This window comes from Gigantopelta aegis, chromosome 6 (genome assembly GCF_016097555.1).
Source record: "Gigantopelta aegis isolate Gae_Host chromosome 6, Gae_host_genome, whole genome shotgun sequence".
Classification (NCBI taxonomy): Eukaryota; Metazoa; Mollusca; class Gastropoda; order Neomphalida; family Peltospiridae; genus Gigantopelta; species Gigantopelta aegis.
The window spans coordinates 80,298,279-80,321,048 of NC_054704.1; positions in this window are offsets into that span (position 1 = coordinate 80,298,279).

The window sequence follows — 22,770 nt, forward strand, 5'->3', positions numbered from 1 at the left end:
TGTAGATGTCAAATGCTAAAAGTAACAGTGTACCAAATAACATCCTAATGGGTCAACGTTTAAAGTGCACCCAACTTTGAATGACGCATTAAATAGAACCAGGGGCGGGACGTAGCCCAGTGGTACAGCGCTCGCTCGATGCGCGGTCGGTGTGGGATCGATCCCCGTCGGTGGGCCCATTGGGATATTTCTCATTCCAGCCAGTGCACCACGAATCGTATATCAAAGGCCGTGGTATGTACTACCCTGTCTGTGGGATGGTACATATAAAAGATCCCTTGCTGCTAATCGAAAAGAGTAGCCCATGAAGTGGCGACAGCGGGTTTCCTCTCTCAATATCTGTGTGGTCCTTAACCACATGTCTGACGCCATATAACCGAAATAAAATGTGTTGAGTGGTGCGTCGTTAAATAAAAACATTTTTTTTTAAATAGAACCACTGTCATCATAATTTATTCCACCCTTTTCAAGGAGAATTGTGTAAAGTTAAAATTCAATCTAATTAAAATTAGCTCCACTATTACATGTGGATCTAACACCAGCCAGTTGGAGCTCATGTCCACCAATCAAAACCTTACTTGCAGAATCCTGCCAGTGATTTAAAACTAGCAACACTGCGTAGTCCCCAATGTCCAGGTAACATTTCGTCTGTAATTTAAATATTGACCAATCACACTTCGCCTTTTATAACGTTATTTGGGAGCATACAAATTCTAAAAATATCGGGCGAGTCTATTTTAGTGGCCGCATTACAGCGAACCATACCAATACGTACGGGGTGGGTTATCAGTCTTCAATTTTATATTAAAAATTATTTATTTATTTATATAAAATAAAAAAACTAAATCAGTCTTCAGTTTTACATTACAAATTATTTATTTTATAAAATAAAACATGTTTTAAGGCATTCGTAATTCACACGAAACATGCCGTATACCCTCAGGATAATTTGGAATGTTTTCAAATTATTTTTAAATCACTGGCAGGATTCTGCAAGTAAGATTTTGATTGGTGGACATGAGCTCCAACTGGCTGGTGTTAGATCCACATGTAATAGTGGAGCTAATTTTATTAGATTGCAGGTAACATTTCGTCTGTAAATAGTAATTTAAATATTGACCAATCACACTTCGCCTTTTATAACGTTAGTTGGGAGCATACAAATTCTAAAAATATCGGGCGATTCTATTTTAGCGGCCGCAGTACAGCGAACCATACCAATACGTACGGGGTGGTTTATCAGTCTTCAATTTTACATTAAAAATTATTTATTTATTTATAAAAAGCTAAAAAAAAAAAAATCAGTCTTCAGTTTTACATTACAAATTATTTATTTTATAAAATAAAACATGTTTTAAGGCATTCGTAAATCACAGGATAATTCGGAATGTTTTCAAATTATTTTTAAATCACTGGCAGGATTCTGCAAGTAAGGTTTTGATTGGTGGACATGAACTCCAACTGGCTGGTGTTAGATCCACATGTAATAGTGGAGCTAATTTTAATTAGATTGGTTAAAATTTTATATATCTGAACGTGAATTAATGATCTTTAATTTTTCTCTCTTTTTTTTTGTATTTACTACATAAACTATTTTTATATAAAGCTTTTGAATATCGTTCCTTTACTTATAACATTCTCTAACTATGACACATTAAGTAGTGTTTATTTCCGGGTTTGTAACGGAACCACGCACCAAGAGGGGATTACATAAACAATGTCCCTCTGCGATCGTCTGCTAAATCTGGCTGTAAACCGATCCCTTCATTTCGCCGAATTAAATATGTATAATAGAATCTGTTCTTGAATTCTTCCTGCGCACATAATATTGGCGATCTAGGTATTTTGTCTTATAATAATGATAAAATATAATAAGAAATTCTCTTAGGCACTGACCTGTTAAGGTGTAACTGCATTGTTCTATTCGCCCAGGGCCTCTTAACACGACAACATTGCTAATAATGTCTTCGTTTGAAAATGAATGTTCAACCTTGACACTAAAGAAAATGGTCACGGCAAAACTTTTTTTTTTTAAATGAGCAGGGTACGAAAGTAATTTGGGGGAAGAGGGCCGGTTAAAATGTATAAAAACAACTATTTTAACACTCACCTCAATCTGATTTCAGGGTTAAACGTTATCAACTGACAACTATGTACCCTATATTTGCATCTATCGATCGATCGATCTGTCTGTCTGTCTGCCTGCCTGTCTCTCTGTCTTGCTATCTATCAATCAAGATCTATCTATCTATCTATATATCAAGATATAGCGATCTATCAATCAAGATCTATTTATATATATCTCTATCTATCTATCTATCTATCTATCAATCAATCAAGATCTATCTATCTTTCAAGATATATCTATCTATCGATCAAGAGATCTCTCTCTCTCTCTCTCTCTCTCTCTCTCTCTCTCTCTCTCTCTCTCTCTCTCTCTCTCTCTCTCTCTCTATATATATATATATATATATATATATATATATCAAGATCTATTTATCTATCTCTCTATCTATCTATCAATATCTATCTACCTACCTACCTATGCTGCATACCTACTTACCTACCAACATAGTTACCTATATGTGTGTATCATTTATAAGTCTATCTAAATTTCTCTATTTCTCTCGCTTTGTCTGTCTATCTATACAATCTGGCTGGCTATCTAAGTATTTATCTATCTATCTATCTATCTATCTATCTATCTATCTATCTATCTATCTATTCATCTAATGATCTATAGATATCTATGGTATCTATCTAGGTCTATAAAACGTGCTTACTTAGTAATTGTAGGCCCTACATTAAAACGTCTGCTATTATTCGACTCTAGGCCACCACTTGTGAGATATACAATAATGCTGCCGTCTACTGTAATTTACAGGATCACACTGTATGGCGTCTATCCCAATTTCGCTTGTGTAAAAGAAGAAATAAAGACATGACGTAAGAGCCGGGTGTTGCGCTTGCATCAGACAAGCGCTGTTAGAACGAAACCGGAACTGTTTTCTGGAAGATAAACCAGGACGATGTTTCAGACGGGGTTCCGTTATCGCAGCGCGCAGGCGGAACGTCTATCTTACCACGTGCCCCACTTCATAGGATCCCCGCGCTATGAACACCTTTACCAAATATAATATTACTGCCAGAACAGGAAGTTTTTTCTTAAAATATATCTCTAATCTGGCTAATATGCATATTGGCTTAAAGGATATCTTGGCGTTTATCTGATACTGAAGTCGTTTGAGTTCTTCTGGCCATCATTAATTTTCAAATTAGATCTTACGTTAATATATTATGTTTCAAATAGGCTTAAAGTACTTTTTATTAAACCATATATACACGTTTGTCATACCAAATTGGGAGGTAGTTGAAAAACATATATGTTTTCATTTATTTTAAGTCATCTCATAGATTTGTATAGAACTCTGCTAGATAATGGATACTAATACTAGTATATTAATGTTTTTTTCTCCTTTAAAAAAAAATCTTTGAACAATATAGCTTCAACCTAGTATCTCAAGATATATACTAATAGTTATTTCGCCGTGCAATACCTGTTTGCATAGGTGTGTGTTTGTTGGGGGGGGGGGGGGGGGCGGGCAGTCAGTGCGGTTATAATGCCTTGGGAAAGGCCTGAACCTATTACTGTGTGTGTGTGGGGGGGGGGGGGGGGGGGGGGGGGGGTCCGAGGCATGCTCCCCATAGAAAAAAGAAAAAAAATTCAGGTTTACAAATACAGCATTTCCTGCCTTTGGAGTACAATAACGCAAAAGTAGGAAGGAAGGAAATGTTTTATTTAACGACGCACTCAACACATTTTATTTACGGTTATATGGCGTCAGACATATGGTTAAGGACCACACAGATATATAGAGAGGAAACCCGCTGTCGCCACTTCATGGGCTACTCCTTTCGATTAGCAGCAAGGGATCTTTTATATGCACCATGCCACAGACAGGGTAGTACATACCACGACCTTTGATATACCAGTCGTTGTGCACTGGCTGGAACGAGAAATAGCCCAATGGGCCCACTGACGGGGTCAAAAGTAGGAGGCAGACACGTAACATATAAACAGTATAAATATACATATACAACGCATTATGGCTTGTAATACGACAATTATACCTCAACAAATCCTAAAGTAGATCAAGATTACAGAGAATCTGATTCAGATAGGCGTGCACTGCAGTGTTGTATTGTGAATGCAGTGACGAATGGAAATATGCTAGAAACCTTTTACGCCAACAAGATTCTTATCTGCATTACATTGTCTATGCCAGGGATGTGCAAGATGCCATCGTAACGACGATTACAAATAAGAAAAAAAGAACACCAGTCCAGATATTCTGAGAATTATTTCAGCTATTCTGATGCCTTATTAACTGAAGATTCAGGCACACCCACACCGGGTTCTGAGACAAGTATTTCGTCTATGCTGATGCCCTAATTTACTCAAGGCAAATGTACCCTTGGCATAACCTCTTAATTCGCTAGTGGCTGTGTCCGGGAAAAGACGGCGGAGGGATTCCAGGCACAGACCCTAGTTTCAACCAGTGATAACTGACACTAAATCTGGTTAATCTACAAACCTGTAACACATCTGGAAATGAAGTTATAAAGGAGTGAAACAAAAGTCTGTGACGTTGAAACAGAGAAATTCCCTTTAAAAGTAGACCTGAGCTCATAAGCGATATTTTTTACAGATACGTACTTTTTTTGGAAGTAAGAAAATATTCAATGCGTGGTATTACACACATCAGAATCATCAGAAATACTTCGGATGTACGAAAATGGATAATATAAACAATAAAATCTAAGTAATGTCTTGTTTTAATTAACAAGAACGTATCTAATAGTGAAAAATACGCCGTAGTCTTTTAAAAACAAACAAACTAGGGTCTGTCAGTTTAAAAGAAGCGTCGGAAATGCACATAATTTGAAACAACTTTTCGACCCATAAGCATTTTGGGCGGGACGTAGCCCAGTGATACAGCGCTCGCTCGATGCGCGGTCAGTGTGGGGTCGATCCCCGTTGGTGGGCCCAATTGGGCTATTTCTCGTTCTAGCCAGTGCACCACGACTGGTATATCAAAGGCCGTGGTATGTTCTACTCTGTCTGTGGGATGGTGCATATAAAAGATCCCTTGCTGCTAATCAAAAAGAGTAGCCCATGAAGTAGCGACAGCGGTTTTCCTCTATCAATATCTGTGTGGTCCTTAACCATATGTCTGACGCCATATAACCGTAAATAAAATGTGTTGAGTGCGTCGTTAAATAAAACATTTCTCTCTCTTTCCCATAAGCATTCAGTGCTTTATGTCGGACTTTAAAACCACATGGACTGTTATTAAAAAAAAAAAAAACCTGCTTGGTTTTATTGTTTTTATAAGAGTCTGATGCACATTACATTAAGTCTGTTTAAACTGCTTAGTTCTTTGGCCGAACAGTTTTAAAAATAGTTTGGCTTTAAATTGCAATCCGGTTATGAATTAAATTTAATCCATTTGATGGACTTGTTTTTTTCTCTCTTCTTGTCCAAACCAGTGTCCAACAACTGTTATAGCGAAGGCTGTTATGTACTGTCCTGCTTATGGGAAAATACATATAAAAGTTCCCTTGCGATTGGTTTACCAAATACCATGATATGTGCTATCCTGTATGTGGGAAAGTGCATTTAAAAGTAGCCTTGCCATTAATGGGGAAATGTAGATAATTTCCTCTGAACACTGTAAAGTTCTATTAGGAAGGAAGGAAGGAAGGAAGGAAGTGTTTTAGTTAACGACGCGCTCACATTTTATTTACGGTTATATGGCGTCAGACTACCATATGATACACAGATTTTGAGAAAGGAAACCCGCTATCGCCACTTTATGGACTACTCTTATCGATTAGCAGCAAGGGATCTTTTATATGCACCATCCCACAGGCAGGATAGCACATACCACGACATTTGATATACCAGTCGTGGTGCATTGGCTGGGGCGAGAAATAGCCGAATGGGCCCACCGACAGGGGTTCTGTTAGGTGTTTTTAGTATATATTAACTGAAACTGCGTTCATATTTTTAGATATGTTTTCTTCAACAATAATTATGAGAATTCCACACTGATTAATTGTTAAATACTTTTCATGTTGTTTGAGTAACGCTGCTAATATGCAAATATAGCGCATGTTCTATGTCGTCTACTGCCAGATCTGTAATTTGCGCTAGCAGAGACACGGTGTGTTCTGCCATATTGCATTCAGTGCGTTTCTTTCTCAACTGGTACCCAGCTTCGGTATGATGGAGCCTTAGGTGACTAAGTCTTGATCTTCTTATTCAGGTCGGTGTTGGTCACAGGGTCGTAGCTAACGGGGTGGTGGGGGATGATTTGTGGGGGGCAAGGGGGCACCCCAGAAAAAACATCCGGAAAGAATTATAGACACTTAAAGAAAATTCTCTTCTTAACCGTTTAAATAGTTTTAGACTATTAACTACTCAGTTGCACCCCCCCCCCCCCCCCCCCCAACAACAAAAAATCCTAGCTACGACCCTGGGCCATGCCGCTTGACAGATGTTTTTGCTGGTAGAATTCCAGCTTTTCAGTTGTGATGACAACAAGACCCTCTCCGTCTTTGGATTGTAAAACATCCGTGTACCATCCTTCATCTTGATTCTTCAAGGGTTTGAAGCGATTTTGGATCAGGCAGCACGAAGAGGACCGAGGCATCAGGGGTAAGTTCAGTCAGCCGTTTGTCGCTAACGTTTGCTAGACTGATTTTTACGCTACACAACAATAATAAACCGAATGACCAATCAATGACCAATCAAAATAGTTAGCAAACGTATAGTGAAAAACTGCTTTCTGAACTTAGGCCAGTGGTGTGTTCAGAAAGTCGAGCACTTGCTGACAATTTGACTTGTACCATCGTCTTCTGTTGCAACATATGCATCTAACATTCTAGCGAGCGACCGCGATCGTTCACCCTCACGAGCATGCCTCTGATGTGCATCTTTTGATGAGTAGTCTGTTCTTCAGGAAAGATGTTTGTAACTCTGCGGCGATAGTGGTGTAATGCGCCTCTGGCGGTGCTGATGTACTGGGGTGTTCCACAGAAGATAAAAAAAAGTGTATTTAACGACTTCTGTGCACAACATCATTTAAAACTAACACTATATGGTGTCTGATATAATATATTATATTTGTATGCTAAGTTGTAAGAAGGCTTTTTATTTAATAAAATCTGTATGACTGCGTCTACACGGGTAGTAATTTAACCCATACTCAAAACTATTCAACATCAATAATCGAAGAATGGCGGACACCCAAACAAAAAAACCTAAAAATCAACGGATGGTGCACACCCAAAACATTTAACATCAATATAATCAAAGGATGACGTACACCCAAAATATTTAATAATAATAATAATATAAAAAAAATGGTGCGCACCCGAAAAATATTCATCATGAAAAGTTCAGCAGATGGTGCACAACACAAAAATATTCACCATAAAAAAATTAAAGAATGTGCTCACCCCAAATAGTTTTAATATTAATAATCAAAGAGCGGTGCACACCCAAAACATTCTACATCAATAATCAGAAGATGGTGCGCCAAAAACTATTCAGTATGAGAAGCGAAAGGATAATGTGGCTGTACACCCCCAAAACATTCAATATAAAACATTAAATGATGGCATGCACTCACAAGTTTCAACAGCAACAATCGAAAGATAATTTTCCACCTCCTAAACATTCAACATCAAAAGATGGTACGCACCTCCAAATATATTCAATATGAATAAATAAAGCAAAGAGTATACCCCCAAAATATTTTGCATCAGTGACCAAAGGATATCAATAATCAAAGGGTAGCGTACACCCAAGATATTTAACATCAGTACTCAAAGGATAGCGTACACCCAAAATATTTAACATCAATACTCAAAGGATAGCGTACACCCAAATATTTAATATTAATACTCAAAGGATAGCATACACCCAAAATATTTAACAGCAATACTCAAAGGATAGCGTACACCCAAAACTATTTAACATCAATACTCAAAGGATAGCGTACACCCAAAATATTTAACATCAATACTCAAAGGATAGCGTACACCCAAAATATTTATATCAATACTCAAAGGATAGCGTACACCCAAAATATTTATATCAATACTCAAAGGATAGCGTACACCCTAAATATTTATATCAATACTCAAAGGATAGCGTACACCCAAAATATTTAACATCAATACTCAAAGGATAGCGTACACCCAAAATATTTAACATCCATACTCAAAGGATAGCGTACACCCAAAATATTTAATATTAATACTCAAAGGATAGCGTACACCCAAAATATTTAACATCAATACTCAAAGGATAGCGTACACCCAAAATATTTAACATCAATACTCAAAGGATGACGTACACCCAAAATATTTAACATCACTACTCAAAAGATCGCGTACACCCAAAATATTTAACATCAATACTCAAAGGATGACGTACACCCAAAAAATATATATTTTTTTTAAAGAGGTTTATTCTGTATAATGACACCATAAGAGCAGCATCGGCTACTGGATGTCAAACATTTGGTAATTTTTTACACGTAATCTTAGAGGAAACTCGCTACATTTGTCCATTAGTAGCAAAGAATATTTTATATGCACCATCCCATAGACATAATAGCACATACCACGGCCTTTGATATACCAGTCGTGGTGCACTGACTGTAGTGAGAAATAGCCCAATGGGCCCACTGACGGGGGTCGATCCCAGACCGACGGGCATCAAGCCAGCTCTTTACCACTGAGCTACGTCCCGCACCCCCCCCCCCAAACATTGAAAAAATAACGACACCACTAGAGCACATTGATTAATTAATCATCGGCCATTGGATGTCAAACATTTGGTAATTATGACTCGTAGTCATCAAAGAAAACCCGCTACATTTTTCCTAATGCAGCAAGGGACATTTTATATGCACTTTCCCACAGACAGGAAAGCACATACCACAGCCTTTGACCAATTGTGGTGCACTGGTTAGAACGAGAGAAAAAAATCACAATCAGTTGAATGGATCAACCGACTGAGCTAAATCCCGCCCTCAAACGTTTTAAGTTCAAAACCAAGGTATGGTGTCCACCCAACGCATTCAACATCGAAACTATTCAATATCAATAATCAAACGTTTTAAGTTCAAAACCAAGGTATGGTGTCCACCCAACGCATTCAACATCGAAACTATTCAATATCAATAATCAAACGTTTTAAGTTCAAAACGTATTGTAAGTTCAACATCGAAACTATTCCAATATCCAAACGTTTTAAGTTCAAAACCAAGGTATGGTGTCCACCCAACGCATTCAACATCGAAACTATTCAATATCAATATCAACGTTTTAATCAAACGTCCACCCAACGCATTTTAAGTTCAAAACCAAGGTATGGTGTCCACCCAACGCATTCAACATCGAAACTATTCAATATCAATAATCAAACGTTTTAAGTTCAAAACCAAGGTATGGTGTCCACCCAACGCATTCAACATCGAAACTATTCAATATCAATAATCAAACGTTTTAAGTTCAAAACCAAGGTATGGTGTCCACCCAACGCATTCAACATCGAAACTATTCAATATCAATAATCAAATGATAGTGCGCAACAAAAACTATTGAAGATCAATAAACAAAGGACGGCGTGCACACTGAAAACATTTAACTTTTATAATCAAAGGATCAGGGGCGGGTCCAGGATTTAGTAAAGAGTGGGGTGGGGAGTAATCACAAAATTATATAATGGGTAACTGAAACGAGCTTCTTAAAAGGGAACAAAATCTGTAGGGTGTTCGTGGGGCATACTGTTGAAATAAAGATGCTCAGAAACGCGGCATTTCCGTGGCAATTTAGTGTTGTATATTGTAGGTGATGATTTAAAAAAAAAACACGCTAAAAAGGCGGAGGGTTGGCGATGGGTGGATGGGTGGGTGGGGGGGTGTCACAGGACCCCAGTAATCCCCCTCTGAATTCGCCGATGAGCGGGCGGGGGTGGGGAGGGGTTGGGTGTAGTGAGGGGGGGGGGGGGGGAGGGCACAGGACCCCACTCTGAATTCGCCAATGAGGCTTGTGTTCACCTTAGAATATTTAACATTAGTAATCATTAGAATAAATGCCTTTATTAAGGTTACCATGAAAATGTTGTACAGCTGGTTCAGACCCGAATACGTGAACTATAATTATTATGAATATGGAAATACATGTATTTTAAAGTAGAGAAATAACAGACATTGGGTCGTTCAACAATTTACGCAGGACACACAATTTCACATGACGGTTTGTTCTATTCCGTTCGTTTGTCAGTTAAGCATTTAAATTCATGCGCATCGCCAATAGGCCGCGCAGTGAACCCTCACAATTTAAAGTTAACAGTTGCAAACAATGTTAAACACATTTTCTGCACTGATTTTAGACACTTGAGACATACTATATAGTTTGCAAAAGCAATTTGTTTAAAATACATTTCGAAAGTCAATACACTACAGAACAGTAGTTACGATTAGGTTAATTATCGGTTTCGCAGATATGTCACATAACCGAACAATTGGTTACCAAGTTAAAAATCACGCGAACCGACTTTCGGTTAACTAAGATTTGTTAGTAACGTAATGATAAATTAGTTGTTAAAAAAGGGAAGAAAAAAGCCACCGCCAAGTAACATTTTGTAAATCTATGTCCACCCTTATCTAAAACTACATAACTACATATATTGTCAATATTATAATTTATATACAGTCGATGGCTGCCAATAGTCTTTGGTAGGTCCGAGTTGGTATGATCTTTAATAATTATATTACATGTACGTATCTATATGACAAAAAAATCTACCTCGTTGGTTTGCTTATTTATGCATGCAATGTTGAATAGAATCATAGAATAACACACATTTTATATGTTATAATACGTGAAAACAACATTATATTCTTGAGATTTTATTAAATGTGTAACATTTGGTTTTGTTGATTATATTATAATTATATTGGGTAATTAATAATAATATTTAAAAACCAATAATTTAAAAAAAGCAAAAAAAAAACCTAAGAAAACTTTCGCTTTTTGAAACTAAATAGCAGAAAACATATTCAACACAAAACATGGACTATTTGTACAACTTTAGGATATTAAAAATTTAACCATCAATAGACATCAGTGCGGTTTTGTTTATTTATTTATTTGTTTTATTTTGTTTTGTTTTATTTTTTGTTTTTGTTTTTTTTTGTGGAGGTTTTTGTCTTGTTTTTTTTTTAACATATATAATGAAAACCCCAATGCTTAAGGTATGTCAATACGAGCGTTTTTCTTTCTTTAATGTTTTTTTTTCATACATACAAAATTATTGGGAGTCAAAATTCAGTTTGGCTACTTATAAACAAACGGACGACCAGAAACGCGTTGAATGTTTACACTCTGATCTTCTAAACAAGAATCGGTATTTAGTGTATTTAGTCGTTACAAGATTGTATTAGTCGGAAACGTCTTACAATGGAAGCAAACTCAGAATAGTCCCTTTAAGTACAATAACTAGCATTTATATATACATAATTTATGAATTTTAGTTTTATTTCTAGTAAATAGAAAACTTTAAAATATTTCTGATAGTCTTTTAATAGTCCTAAAGTCTTTCATAACTCCGTAGGTACTTTTATTGCTACATTATTATATTATTATTGTTTTGAACTGTACAGACGAAGAGACGTACATAAAGAATTTGTCTTTCTTTGTCTGCCTGTCTTCAGTAACATTACTTTGTTTGCATTACCATAGTTTGACACCCAATAGCCGATGTATTTTTTGTGCTGGGGTGTCGTTAAACATTCATTCATTCATTCATTCATTCATTCAGTAACATTACATATATGTTTAATGTTCATTCCGATCAAAATTAGTGTCAGATGGTAGTTACTAATCTCCAATTATTTAATTTAAAAATGCAATAAAAGTAAATGTCCATTATAATTATTATGAATGTAATTTAGTTTGAAATATTGAAACGTTAACAAGCAATAATCTTGAACATTTATCTTTTTATATATGATATAAGCATGATCTTTTTTTTTTATATCTCACAATTTATGCTTTTCATCATACATGTAGCTTAAATATGAACGAAATAAAATTCTTACTTCTAAAAACATTTTCTAATTTTTTACATACGTTAATAATTTGAAATATATACAGGCGACAAAACATTAAAAAAATTGCGTCCGAACTAACACATTTTCCAAATTAAAAAATTAAATGTAGGCCTACTTACAAAACACCTATATGTAACAATAAAGGTTTCTTTTTTTTAAAGACTTTTTTAGGTGTAAAAGTCTCCACCCATAAACGCAAAATATATAAAAATATGTTACTTGTTACGGTAAATAAAACAATCTACTTTTTGTATCCAACTTTACGTATTTCTGGTAATTTCCTACTAGATAATTGCAATGCCTCTGTAACTTGATTGAAAAAAAGTAAATGAATAAAAATAAATAAATAAATAAATAAAATAATAACAATTAAATGAATGAATACCAAATAATATCTAGTTTTACTCATGCTTATTTTAAAAAACATCTTTTCTTATTAGTTTTTTAAACTTAAGAATATTTAAAATTAAAGTTTAACAGCTGCAGTTTTGTTGAAACACAATTTGAATTTTCTTAAATGGTGTTTAATATTAACAATCATTTTGACAAGCGAAATAATATAATAATAATAATAATAATAATAATAATAATAATAAATAATGATGATGATACCAATAATAATAATAATAATAATAATAATAGTAATATAAATAAATAATAAAATAAAATTAAGAAAAAATAAAATTAACTAAAAAAAAAAAAAAAAAAAAAAAAAAAAAGTAAAAAAAAAAAGTAAAGTAAAGTAAAGTAAAATAAAATAAAACAATGCAACGTAACATGCGACCGACAAAACAAAATAAAACAAACAGAGGGGAGAAAAAAAGATCAAAGCAACATGAAACGTTTTCCCATACGTACCGAGGCGGAAAGTATCCCCCTGCACCCCTCTCTCCTATCTGACTGTTCACGAGTGATAAGAACAGATATTGCATGAATCAGTTTAATGTATATCAACAGTAAATGCATGTATATAAAAATACTTATGTGTAATTAATAGACGAAAACAAACAAAAAACCTATACTAAACAAAGTGCGCCGATTAGAAATATCGCCGAGTTTATTCACATGAATGGGTCCCAAACTTTCCCCCGTAGATTCGTCTCTCTTTCCGTCGAACTGAGAATAGGATAAGAACAAATTCGTTTATGGCGAGGTAGCCAAAAAAAATCATTTGGAGATGGAAGGAGTAATAACATAGGTTGTATAGTATACATAAGCTATGTAAATTCGGTGGGCACAGTGCCCGCTATATTGGACTGTAACCTCACAACTTATTCGACCCGTATGAGAGTGTATGTACAACTTCTCTCTGGCCAGACCTGGAATTGGCGATATCCCGGGGTTTCCGACACTACCGTTATGTCTCAGCCAAGCTCTTCAAAAGTTGCATGATAGAATAGTTAGTGTGCAGGCAGCCAGAATGTATTTGGCAATAGACCTAGCAGTACTGTAAGGTAGTTCGTATGTAGCCGAAGTCATACAGGTAGCGGCAACAGAGGAGAAAGGGATAAAAACCAGGATTGGTTTGTGCTTTCTTTGTTTAAAATTATTTTAAAAAGGTGGAAGAGAAATTTTTGTTTTCTTTCATAAAGTTCAGTGGATTTAAAATTCGGTGACATAATATATTTTGGTCTACGTTTCATATTATTGTTTTTGAAAAAAAAGAAAAGAAAAAAGAATGGAATAATATAAAAAAAATTGTTTAAAAATTCATGGAGGTGTGGGTAAGATTAGAAAGCAGTGAACGTGGACCGACTAGCGGTGATGTAGCCGTGTTTTATTATTATACGAGCTCTGTGATCGAGTCAAGTGGATGGACGCCGTTTCGTCGGGTTGAGGAGTGTACACACACCACACACACCATCATCTTCCGTCTGTCTGCTCGCTGTCTCTCGGAGCACCAATCACAGTGTGTCTAAATGCGCGCTTATTTACTGGCCGACGGCATCTCGCAGAGCGACTACCTCTCGCGCGCAGGACCCTGGCGACATGCTCACGGGCCCCCCACCGGCCACACGCACATCCAGGGGACATGATGTACATCAGGGATACTCACCAGGAGGCGCTGTACCACCGACCACAGCTTCATGGCATGCCCCACCACCACGGCAACCCCCACGGGATTCCGCACGGAGGCCCGCACGGACCCCCCGACAGGTGTCCGGTGTATGACACCTACCCTTCGGTGAGTGACTGATCGATGTGTTGTGTCGTACTTTCTATACAGCTAATTATTATAGTATTAGTACGTGTTGTGTGGTATATTCTATAAGACTAATTACTAGTATATAACAACTTCATTTATTAATTCTTATTTACATTTTGTCCGTTTGTGTACAATTTATTACAGATATATATTGCTTATTTTTCAGATATTATGTTATTTAGTCGTAATAAAAGTCGTAATTAATTAAAATTAAATAGAAAAACATTTAATTTGCTGATTTTTATTTTTTTATTTTTTATATTTTTTTTGGTTTATTTTCTTTTACGTTTTCATTTACACAACATTATTTTCTGTCATTATTAGAACACAATCATTTTGTAAACTTGAATAATACATGTTTTTTTTCTAGAATGAAAAACCCCCATTTTCCTACAATGTCACATTCGCTATAATGTTACACTTGAAGTGACACTTTCCTCACCACAGTCTTTAAGGTACGGAAGGATTCCAACAAATCGAACAAGTTGTTGTGTCTCGCGTGCCAAACTTTACCTCTCGTGTTTGCCTTCGGGCAGTGTTATTTGAGGCAAAAGACACGAATTAGGTATTATTACAGATAAAACACAAACAGACGTATGCCTTGCATCTGGCAAAACATAACTGGCGAGTTTGACTGGTGTTGTTTATACATACCTTGGTGCAAGGTGAAATGTCGCGTGAGGCCCTCTGTTTAATAACTTGGCACCATGTGTTGTCCAATATATATGTATATATAATTCGTATCACTGTTACGTATCGCATACAGGTAGTTAGTATGGTAGACGAAATTAGAAAGTGTTCGAATTCCTTGCGGATAAAACTTATAAACTTTCGACTCGGGCTCATCAGATTTTGATTCTAAACTATTACAGTAATTATTTACACGTAAGTTTTAAATTTGAAGCACGAGTTTTGAAACTTAGGTTTAATAAACACGTGTCCAGTTGGAACGTCTTACTTAAACGTTTTGAAACCGAAATGCTTAAGTAATAGATAATATTAATAGTAATTACAAAAACAGTTTTGAAATTTGTTAGTCTTTGTTAAAGACGCATACTCTTAGAACTTCTTTCTCTGCGTTTATGCTTATATAGTACGGGATTATCTAGAATACTCTTTGTTTTAGTATATAAATGTTAGATTTATTTTAATTTTAAGAACTATAGTTCTTGTTAACTTGTATAATAAGTGAATGCATTGTTTAAATTTAAACTTTGACTGACAGTTTTTTAATATTACAACATTAATATTAGTATATGATAATGTCACTTATATAACATTTTATGGTCTTCTCTACCAAATATAACTCATTTTGTTTGTCATTTACACAACATTTTAATATTAAAATATTGCATCATTTTAAAAAAAAGTTTAAAGTATGTTATTTTAGAATAAGTAACTAAAGCAACAGCAACTTTGTTTTCTTCATACACTTTCATAACAGCATAAAACACGTATATGTATGTCCACTGTATCAAATAACTGTAACAATAATTCTGTGACATTTTTATTTTTGAATTGTATCTGATCGAAACAATATGACAATAGTTTTTAACATTAAGACATCAACAAAACTAAGATGTGATAAATTCATTTAGTAAACACTAGTGTGTGTGTTAGAATAAACATTATAATAATAATAATAATAAAAAAATATCGGCAGCGAAAGTTGTAGAAAAAAACGTCCATCTGCCCTTACGTCTATCCTAAAAACCGAAAAACTAGTAGTTTCTTTTGCGCAGAAATATAAATGGCAATCAAATCATAAAATTAGTTGATAAAATGCGATGTTGCTAATGCCAATGATAAGGATTGTACAGTTACAAGTAACACGCAACTAATTCCATATATTTAAAAAACGATTATAATACATGTAATTAATTTGTATTTATAATGCTATAAACGTACTGGCGACATCGGATGCGTGTTGTATAGTGTTGCTATTTGTTTTTATTGGTGCGTGTTGTTAATAGGAGGAGATTGGAACAGAAGCACAGAACACTTACAACTATGTGATATGTCTTATCAAGTTTACCTGACAATGAATCTTACTCTGGAACAGAGATAGAATTTTACTTGGTACATACTGACACAATTCTCTAGTTATAGTCCTTTTTATAGAACTTTTTTTTATAGTCAACCTTAAAATTATATATTACTCTATTCCCGCGATTTATTTTTATTTTTTGCGCTCAACCCATCCCTTTGTTTTAGTATTATGCATGGCCCGCGGAGTGTATTTGAAAGTGGGGGACCGCTGTTAATTCCATCGGCGTACGGGCTCCCATTTTTGTAGGGAGGCAGGCTAGTTTTTGCCAAATTAAATAACTAAATGAAAACAATGTTTATTCATATTAGCATAACTACCAAACAGCTATATACGGTTGCAAACGAATCACTACGTATTTTTATACGGATTACAACTAATTTTGAGGGTAGAATGATGGAAATACATGGTAAAAAGGTCTCTGGTTAGCACATTTTCCCCGAATATATCTATAATTTTTGCCCGATTTTGAGGTTTTTCTCCAGCACTAGGGGTACAGTTGCCCCGCCCCCCTGTCTCGTACACTTGTGGTGAATTTGATCGTCTGAGGGATGAATATACTTTTATTTGAGGGCTCAAAACTGTTTTGAGGTTTTAGAGGCATGTTACCTTCAGAAAATGTTGAATTTCAGATGTTAAAATACGGCATTTCTAGCTGTTATGTTTTGGATGTCGTTAAACAGTTATTCATTTATTCCATATAACATTAACTATACACACCATCAAACCGATAAATGGATAAATGATGCATCAGGTACGGTACCGAAAAGCAAACGTGATGATTTCCCGAATATACAACATTCTGAATATTCTTCGTCAATTAATTTCATTCCCATGGGTATATTCGATTGAGGTTCAAGCGCGTTATCTTGGGCTCATCTATGAGCCATCCACGATTTGTTTGACTGTCTGGTTAGTGGCAGGAACGTCGGTGTAATGGTCTTTCTTCTCTCCATTATTGCCTTTACCATAGTTTGACACCCAATAGCCGATGTATTTTTCGTGCTGGGATGTCGTTAAGCAATCATTCATTCCATTCCATTCTCTCCATTAGAACTTCGGTACACCCAAGGCGTCGGAAGACGGCAGCGACTATGGGTTGAGGGGCAAGGAAATGTTTTATTTAACGACGCAATCAACACATTTTATTTACGGTTATATGGCATCGGACATATGGATAAGGACCACACAGATATTAAGAGAGAAAACCCGCTGTCGCCACTCCATGGTTACTCTTCTCGATTAGCAGCAAGAGATCTTTTATATGCACCATCCCTCAAACAGGATAGTACATACCACGGCCGTTGTTACACCAGTTGTGGAGCACTGGCTGGAACGAGAAATAGCCCAATGGGCCCACCGACGGGAATCGATCACAGATCGATCGCGCATCAGGCAAGCGCTGTACCACTGAGCTATGTCCCGCTCCTAGATTAAGGGGATGCAGCTAAATATTAATTTGATTTTCAGTTGGGAAAATCAATACATTATCTTCAAGTTGGAGGCCGGACGGTACCCACCTAACGCACCCCCTCCCCCACTTCCGATCCCTATGTACAAGGATGTGAATCTAACCTTACCGATAACTTTACTGTTGTATCACCGAAGTTAATATTCTTCCATAAACATAATATCATATTATTGTAAACGTATCTATTAATCAAACTGATATGCCATTCGAAACACATGCACAATAATTAATATAAAATGAGTCGCATATTATATGAGAATAAATATTGATGACTTATGAATTTAATATTATGCCCTATTATAGTTTGAAAACAGATTAATAGTTTGGCTCAAAATGTAGACGACATGATGATTCTTGGTAAAAAGTATTACGTTTTCATTTTTTTTTTTTTAAATCTTAAATTCGCTTGGCGTAGTAATAATTTATTTTAATTTAGATGCATAGCTAAACAGACCTGTTTAACACTATTAACTCGTTCTTGATGATCAGTAGATAAATTTGTTCGAAAAATTCCTAGCTCATAGTGCTTGAAACGAAAAGTGTCACGGTGTGCAATTTATATTCAAATATATATTGTAACCATATGAGCGTTTATTGGCGATCATTTTAATTCGGTTACTAATGAAATACATCTTTATCTCATTGCTTTGAAGTTTTCATCTTTCTTAGGCCTGGACTATGCACATGCAAATATGTATTTAAGAAAGTAACACCTGTTTTTATTATAATAAATTGTATTCGAAACATTACTATATAATCAATAACACATTTCTAAACATTACCCAAACAGTTAAAAAGTAAACTAATGTATTTAATTGTGTGTGCAATGCAATTGATCACAAAACAAAAATAAGAACTAAAATTTAGTTATACCATTAAGGAAATATTATTGTGTTAATTAATAAGTTGAATATGTTTTTATTGCTATTCTATGCAACGATTACTCTTTTGAATATGCATCATTCGTAAATATATTTACGAACTACACGATTGAAATTCTCAGTTTTAGTAACTAAACTATACGATATATACTGAACACAAAAGAAGAAAAAGTAACGCGAATATTAATTTTGTTTTCTTCAATTATATTTAAAGGGACATACCCTAGTTTTTAAAAACAAATGTATATTTTTTACTATTAGAGCCGTTTATGATCACTGAAATCAAACATTACTTATATTTTATTGTTTAGATTATCCATTTCCGTACAACCGAAGTGTTTCTGGTCATCATGGTGTTTCTAATACCATATAATGCATTTTCATATTTTTAAAAACGCACGTGTGTCTGAGAAGTAACGGTTATGTAGTTTAAAGGTATTTCAACGTCAGAGATTAACCAAACTTAGTGTCAATTTTTACGGATTGAAACTAGGCCTAGGTGAAAAGTATACCTTAGTGTTTAAAAACTAGGGTCTGTCCCTTTTTAAAACAATATTCCATTAGTTTTGTATCTACTGACGTTATCAGTGACTTATGACCAATTTAGACCCATTTTGACAGTCTGTTTACGGGATTAGTTGTGTCATATAAACAATTAAACAAAATATTCGGATTTAATTTGTTGTACAGTATAGTTTTGCAAGGGCTGTTCTAAAACTGGCCACATTAGGTATACGATATTATTATTATTATTATTAATATATGCCTGGTGGGTATGTTGCAATATTTTCTCTAATGGGTTGAATAAAACAATTATCTGTTGGTGGTATGCAAAAAACCAAACAAAAATAAAATAAATAACAAACTAACAAACAAAAAATTCCACTGACCAATATACTGGCTTTTTTTATTTATAATAAAACACAACTATTTACTGCTGATAAGTTATCTCTATCCCTTTGACGAATGGACAGTTTTGTTACGAATAATATCAACAATATATATACCCATTTTTTTTTCATGAGTTAAGATTGCTTATACACTAAGGCTAATCACATTTTTAAACATGACGACTTGATTCTCTCTTGAAGAGTGAGGTGGTTATAAAAAGCTCGCCTGGTGTGCGATGGTTCGTAGGATCAATCCCCCTCGGTGGGCCCACTGGCATACTTTTTTTTTATTCAAGCAGCGATCTACCACTGGTATATCAACAGCCATAGTATGATTATGTTAGCGTATCTGTGAAAAGGTGCACATAAAAAGACCCCAAGGATAAGCCATGACGTGGCAGCTGGTTTCTCCTCTGATTATCCGGACCAACTGTTACAGCTACCGTAATACATTTGACACCTAATAGCTGCCGATCTTCGTCGGGTGAACCCATTGGGCTATTTCTCGTTCCAGCCAGTGCTCCACAACTGGTATATACAAAGGCAATGGTATGTACTACCCTATCTATGGGATGATATTGCTACATATAAAAGTCTCCTTGCTGCTAATCGGAAATATTAGCCCAATGCGTAGCGGCAGCGGGTTTCCTCTCTCATTATCTATGTGGTCCGTAACCATATGTCCGACGCCATATAACCGTAATTAAAATGTGTTAAGTGTATCGTTAAATAAAACATTCCTTCCTTCCTAATAACTGCTTGCTGAAGAATGCGTTTAGATGTCGTAAAACATTCCTTTCTTTTCCGTATTGTTTTGAAAGTACGAACATGATCATTACCAGACACAAAGTATCATACAGAAATATAATTCTGTATAACACTGTACACGTAAAAGATATGACGCCTTATTTCCCCAAGAAATACACCTACTATCAATTAACAAAACGTCTTGAACGCCGGGAAGAGTAACAGTCGAGAGTTTGTTGCGTTCCGCACTTCGATAGAACAACCACAACTTCCTGAAAAAAATTTTCCGGTGAATTCCTTCGTACATAAAACTAAAAGCAAATATATCAACAAATGACTCAGTTTAATTATGACTTTAATGTTCGCACCAGTGAAGAAAAAAAAAGATAATCATTTATGGAAACTTTTACCAACAGGACTACATACTGTTAAAAGGTATAATTAATATGATGCTAAAAATAACTATTGTTAGGAATTTCATTTATTTTCCTTTAACAATAATAATATTTTACTTGTAAGATAATGTTAAACATAAGACCTTCAAGTGTTAAAATGACTACATTTTTAACCATTTATTTTCAAATTTAACATTATTTTACCTCCATCTCCTACACACCTTTATACCAAATCGATTTGCCTAGATTTTACAGTAGACCTACGACATATAAACTTGATTCCAGAAACAATTCGAATTTAAACGCGTTAACATGAAAACATAACATACTAACTAGTCGAAAATGAAAAAAAAAAATCTTTGTTTAACAATAGTTTATTTTAAACTACAGCTGTATGGTGTCTAACATAATATGGAAGGAAGGAAATGTTTTATTTAACGATGCACTCAACACATTTTATTTACGTTATATGGCGTCAGACCACACAGATATTGAGAGAGGAAACCCGTTGTCGCCATTTCATGGGCTACTCTTTTCGATTAGCAGCAAGGGATCTTTTATATGCACCATCCCATAGACAGGATAGCACATGCCACGGCCTTTGATGTACCAGTCGTGGTGCACTGGTTGGAACGAGAAATAGCCCAATGGGCCCACCGACGGGGGTCGATCCTAGACCGACCGTGCATCGAGCGAGAGAGAGAGAGAGAGAGAGAGAGAGAGAGAGAGAGAGAGAGAGAGAGAGAGAGAGAGAGAGAGATGAGGGGAGAGCGAGGAAGAGAGAAGAAACCCGCTGCTGCCACATAAGCTATTCTAACTTAAAGGCAACAAGGAATCTTTTATATGACAGACGTGACAAACATTGAGGGGAATGATTAATTGTTCCCGTAACTTAGATTACGAGGGGAGCCATTTAGGATATTACCGTATTGATACGAAATAAATTCACATGCTAATGGGGAATTAAATGTTATTCTCTTTAAACCAGTTTTAGGGGAGTCATGGGGAGCGAGAGTGATGACTCCCCTTAAACGGCGTGATATGATTACTTAATTTATAGTTACTTTCGTGCTTATATCCAAGTAAGGTTCAAGCACGCTGTCCTGGATACACCCCTCAGCTATATGTCCAGGACAGAGTGTTAGTGGTCATTGAGAGCGAAGTCGGTGTAGTGGGCTTACGCCTACCCACTGAGTCGTCAAACTCACTCTGAGTGTTGGGTGGGAGCCGGTACCGGGTTGCAAACTCAACACCTACCAACCTTAAGTCTAATAGTTTAACCACGACACCACAGAGACCGGCGTGGTCGGATGCGAGCTATCCTCCATTATGTAGCAATGATAGTGGTGGTTGCGGTAATAATGGTGGCGGCGACATTGGATGACGCGAGGGACACGAATAAACTCTTAGCCCAAGAACTGACAATTTGGAGGAATTAACCCATTTCATCAGCCATGGAGCTGTAGTCACAATCGTTCAGCTCCCAATCCCGGCTGTCCGTCATCGCACACATATATTGGGATATCTATATACATCCGCGTCGAAAATGATTAACCACATAACAAAAAGAAAATAAATACACATGGACGTACGTCTTTATAATTCGCCCTATGCCGAAAGATTCGCGAAGGAAATTACGATGTTTATTTATGCTGAGACCACTCGCCGCCGGAGGCGTCATCATCGAGGGACGCAACACTCCACGTCAACATTCCACGTTAATACAACGTCGTTGTGCAGTTTCACTGAGACTGCTCCAGAATTTGGCACATGGGGTTGTGTCGGGTGTGTGTGCGTGTGTATACGCACGCGTGCGTGTGCGCGTGTGTATGTGTGCGTGTATGCGTATGTGTGCGTGTGTGTGTGTGTGTGTGTGTCATCAAAATGGTTATTTAATGTCTGTGGTTTTACTACAGTTATTTTGTTCTGTATTCATACG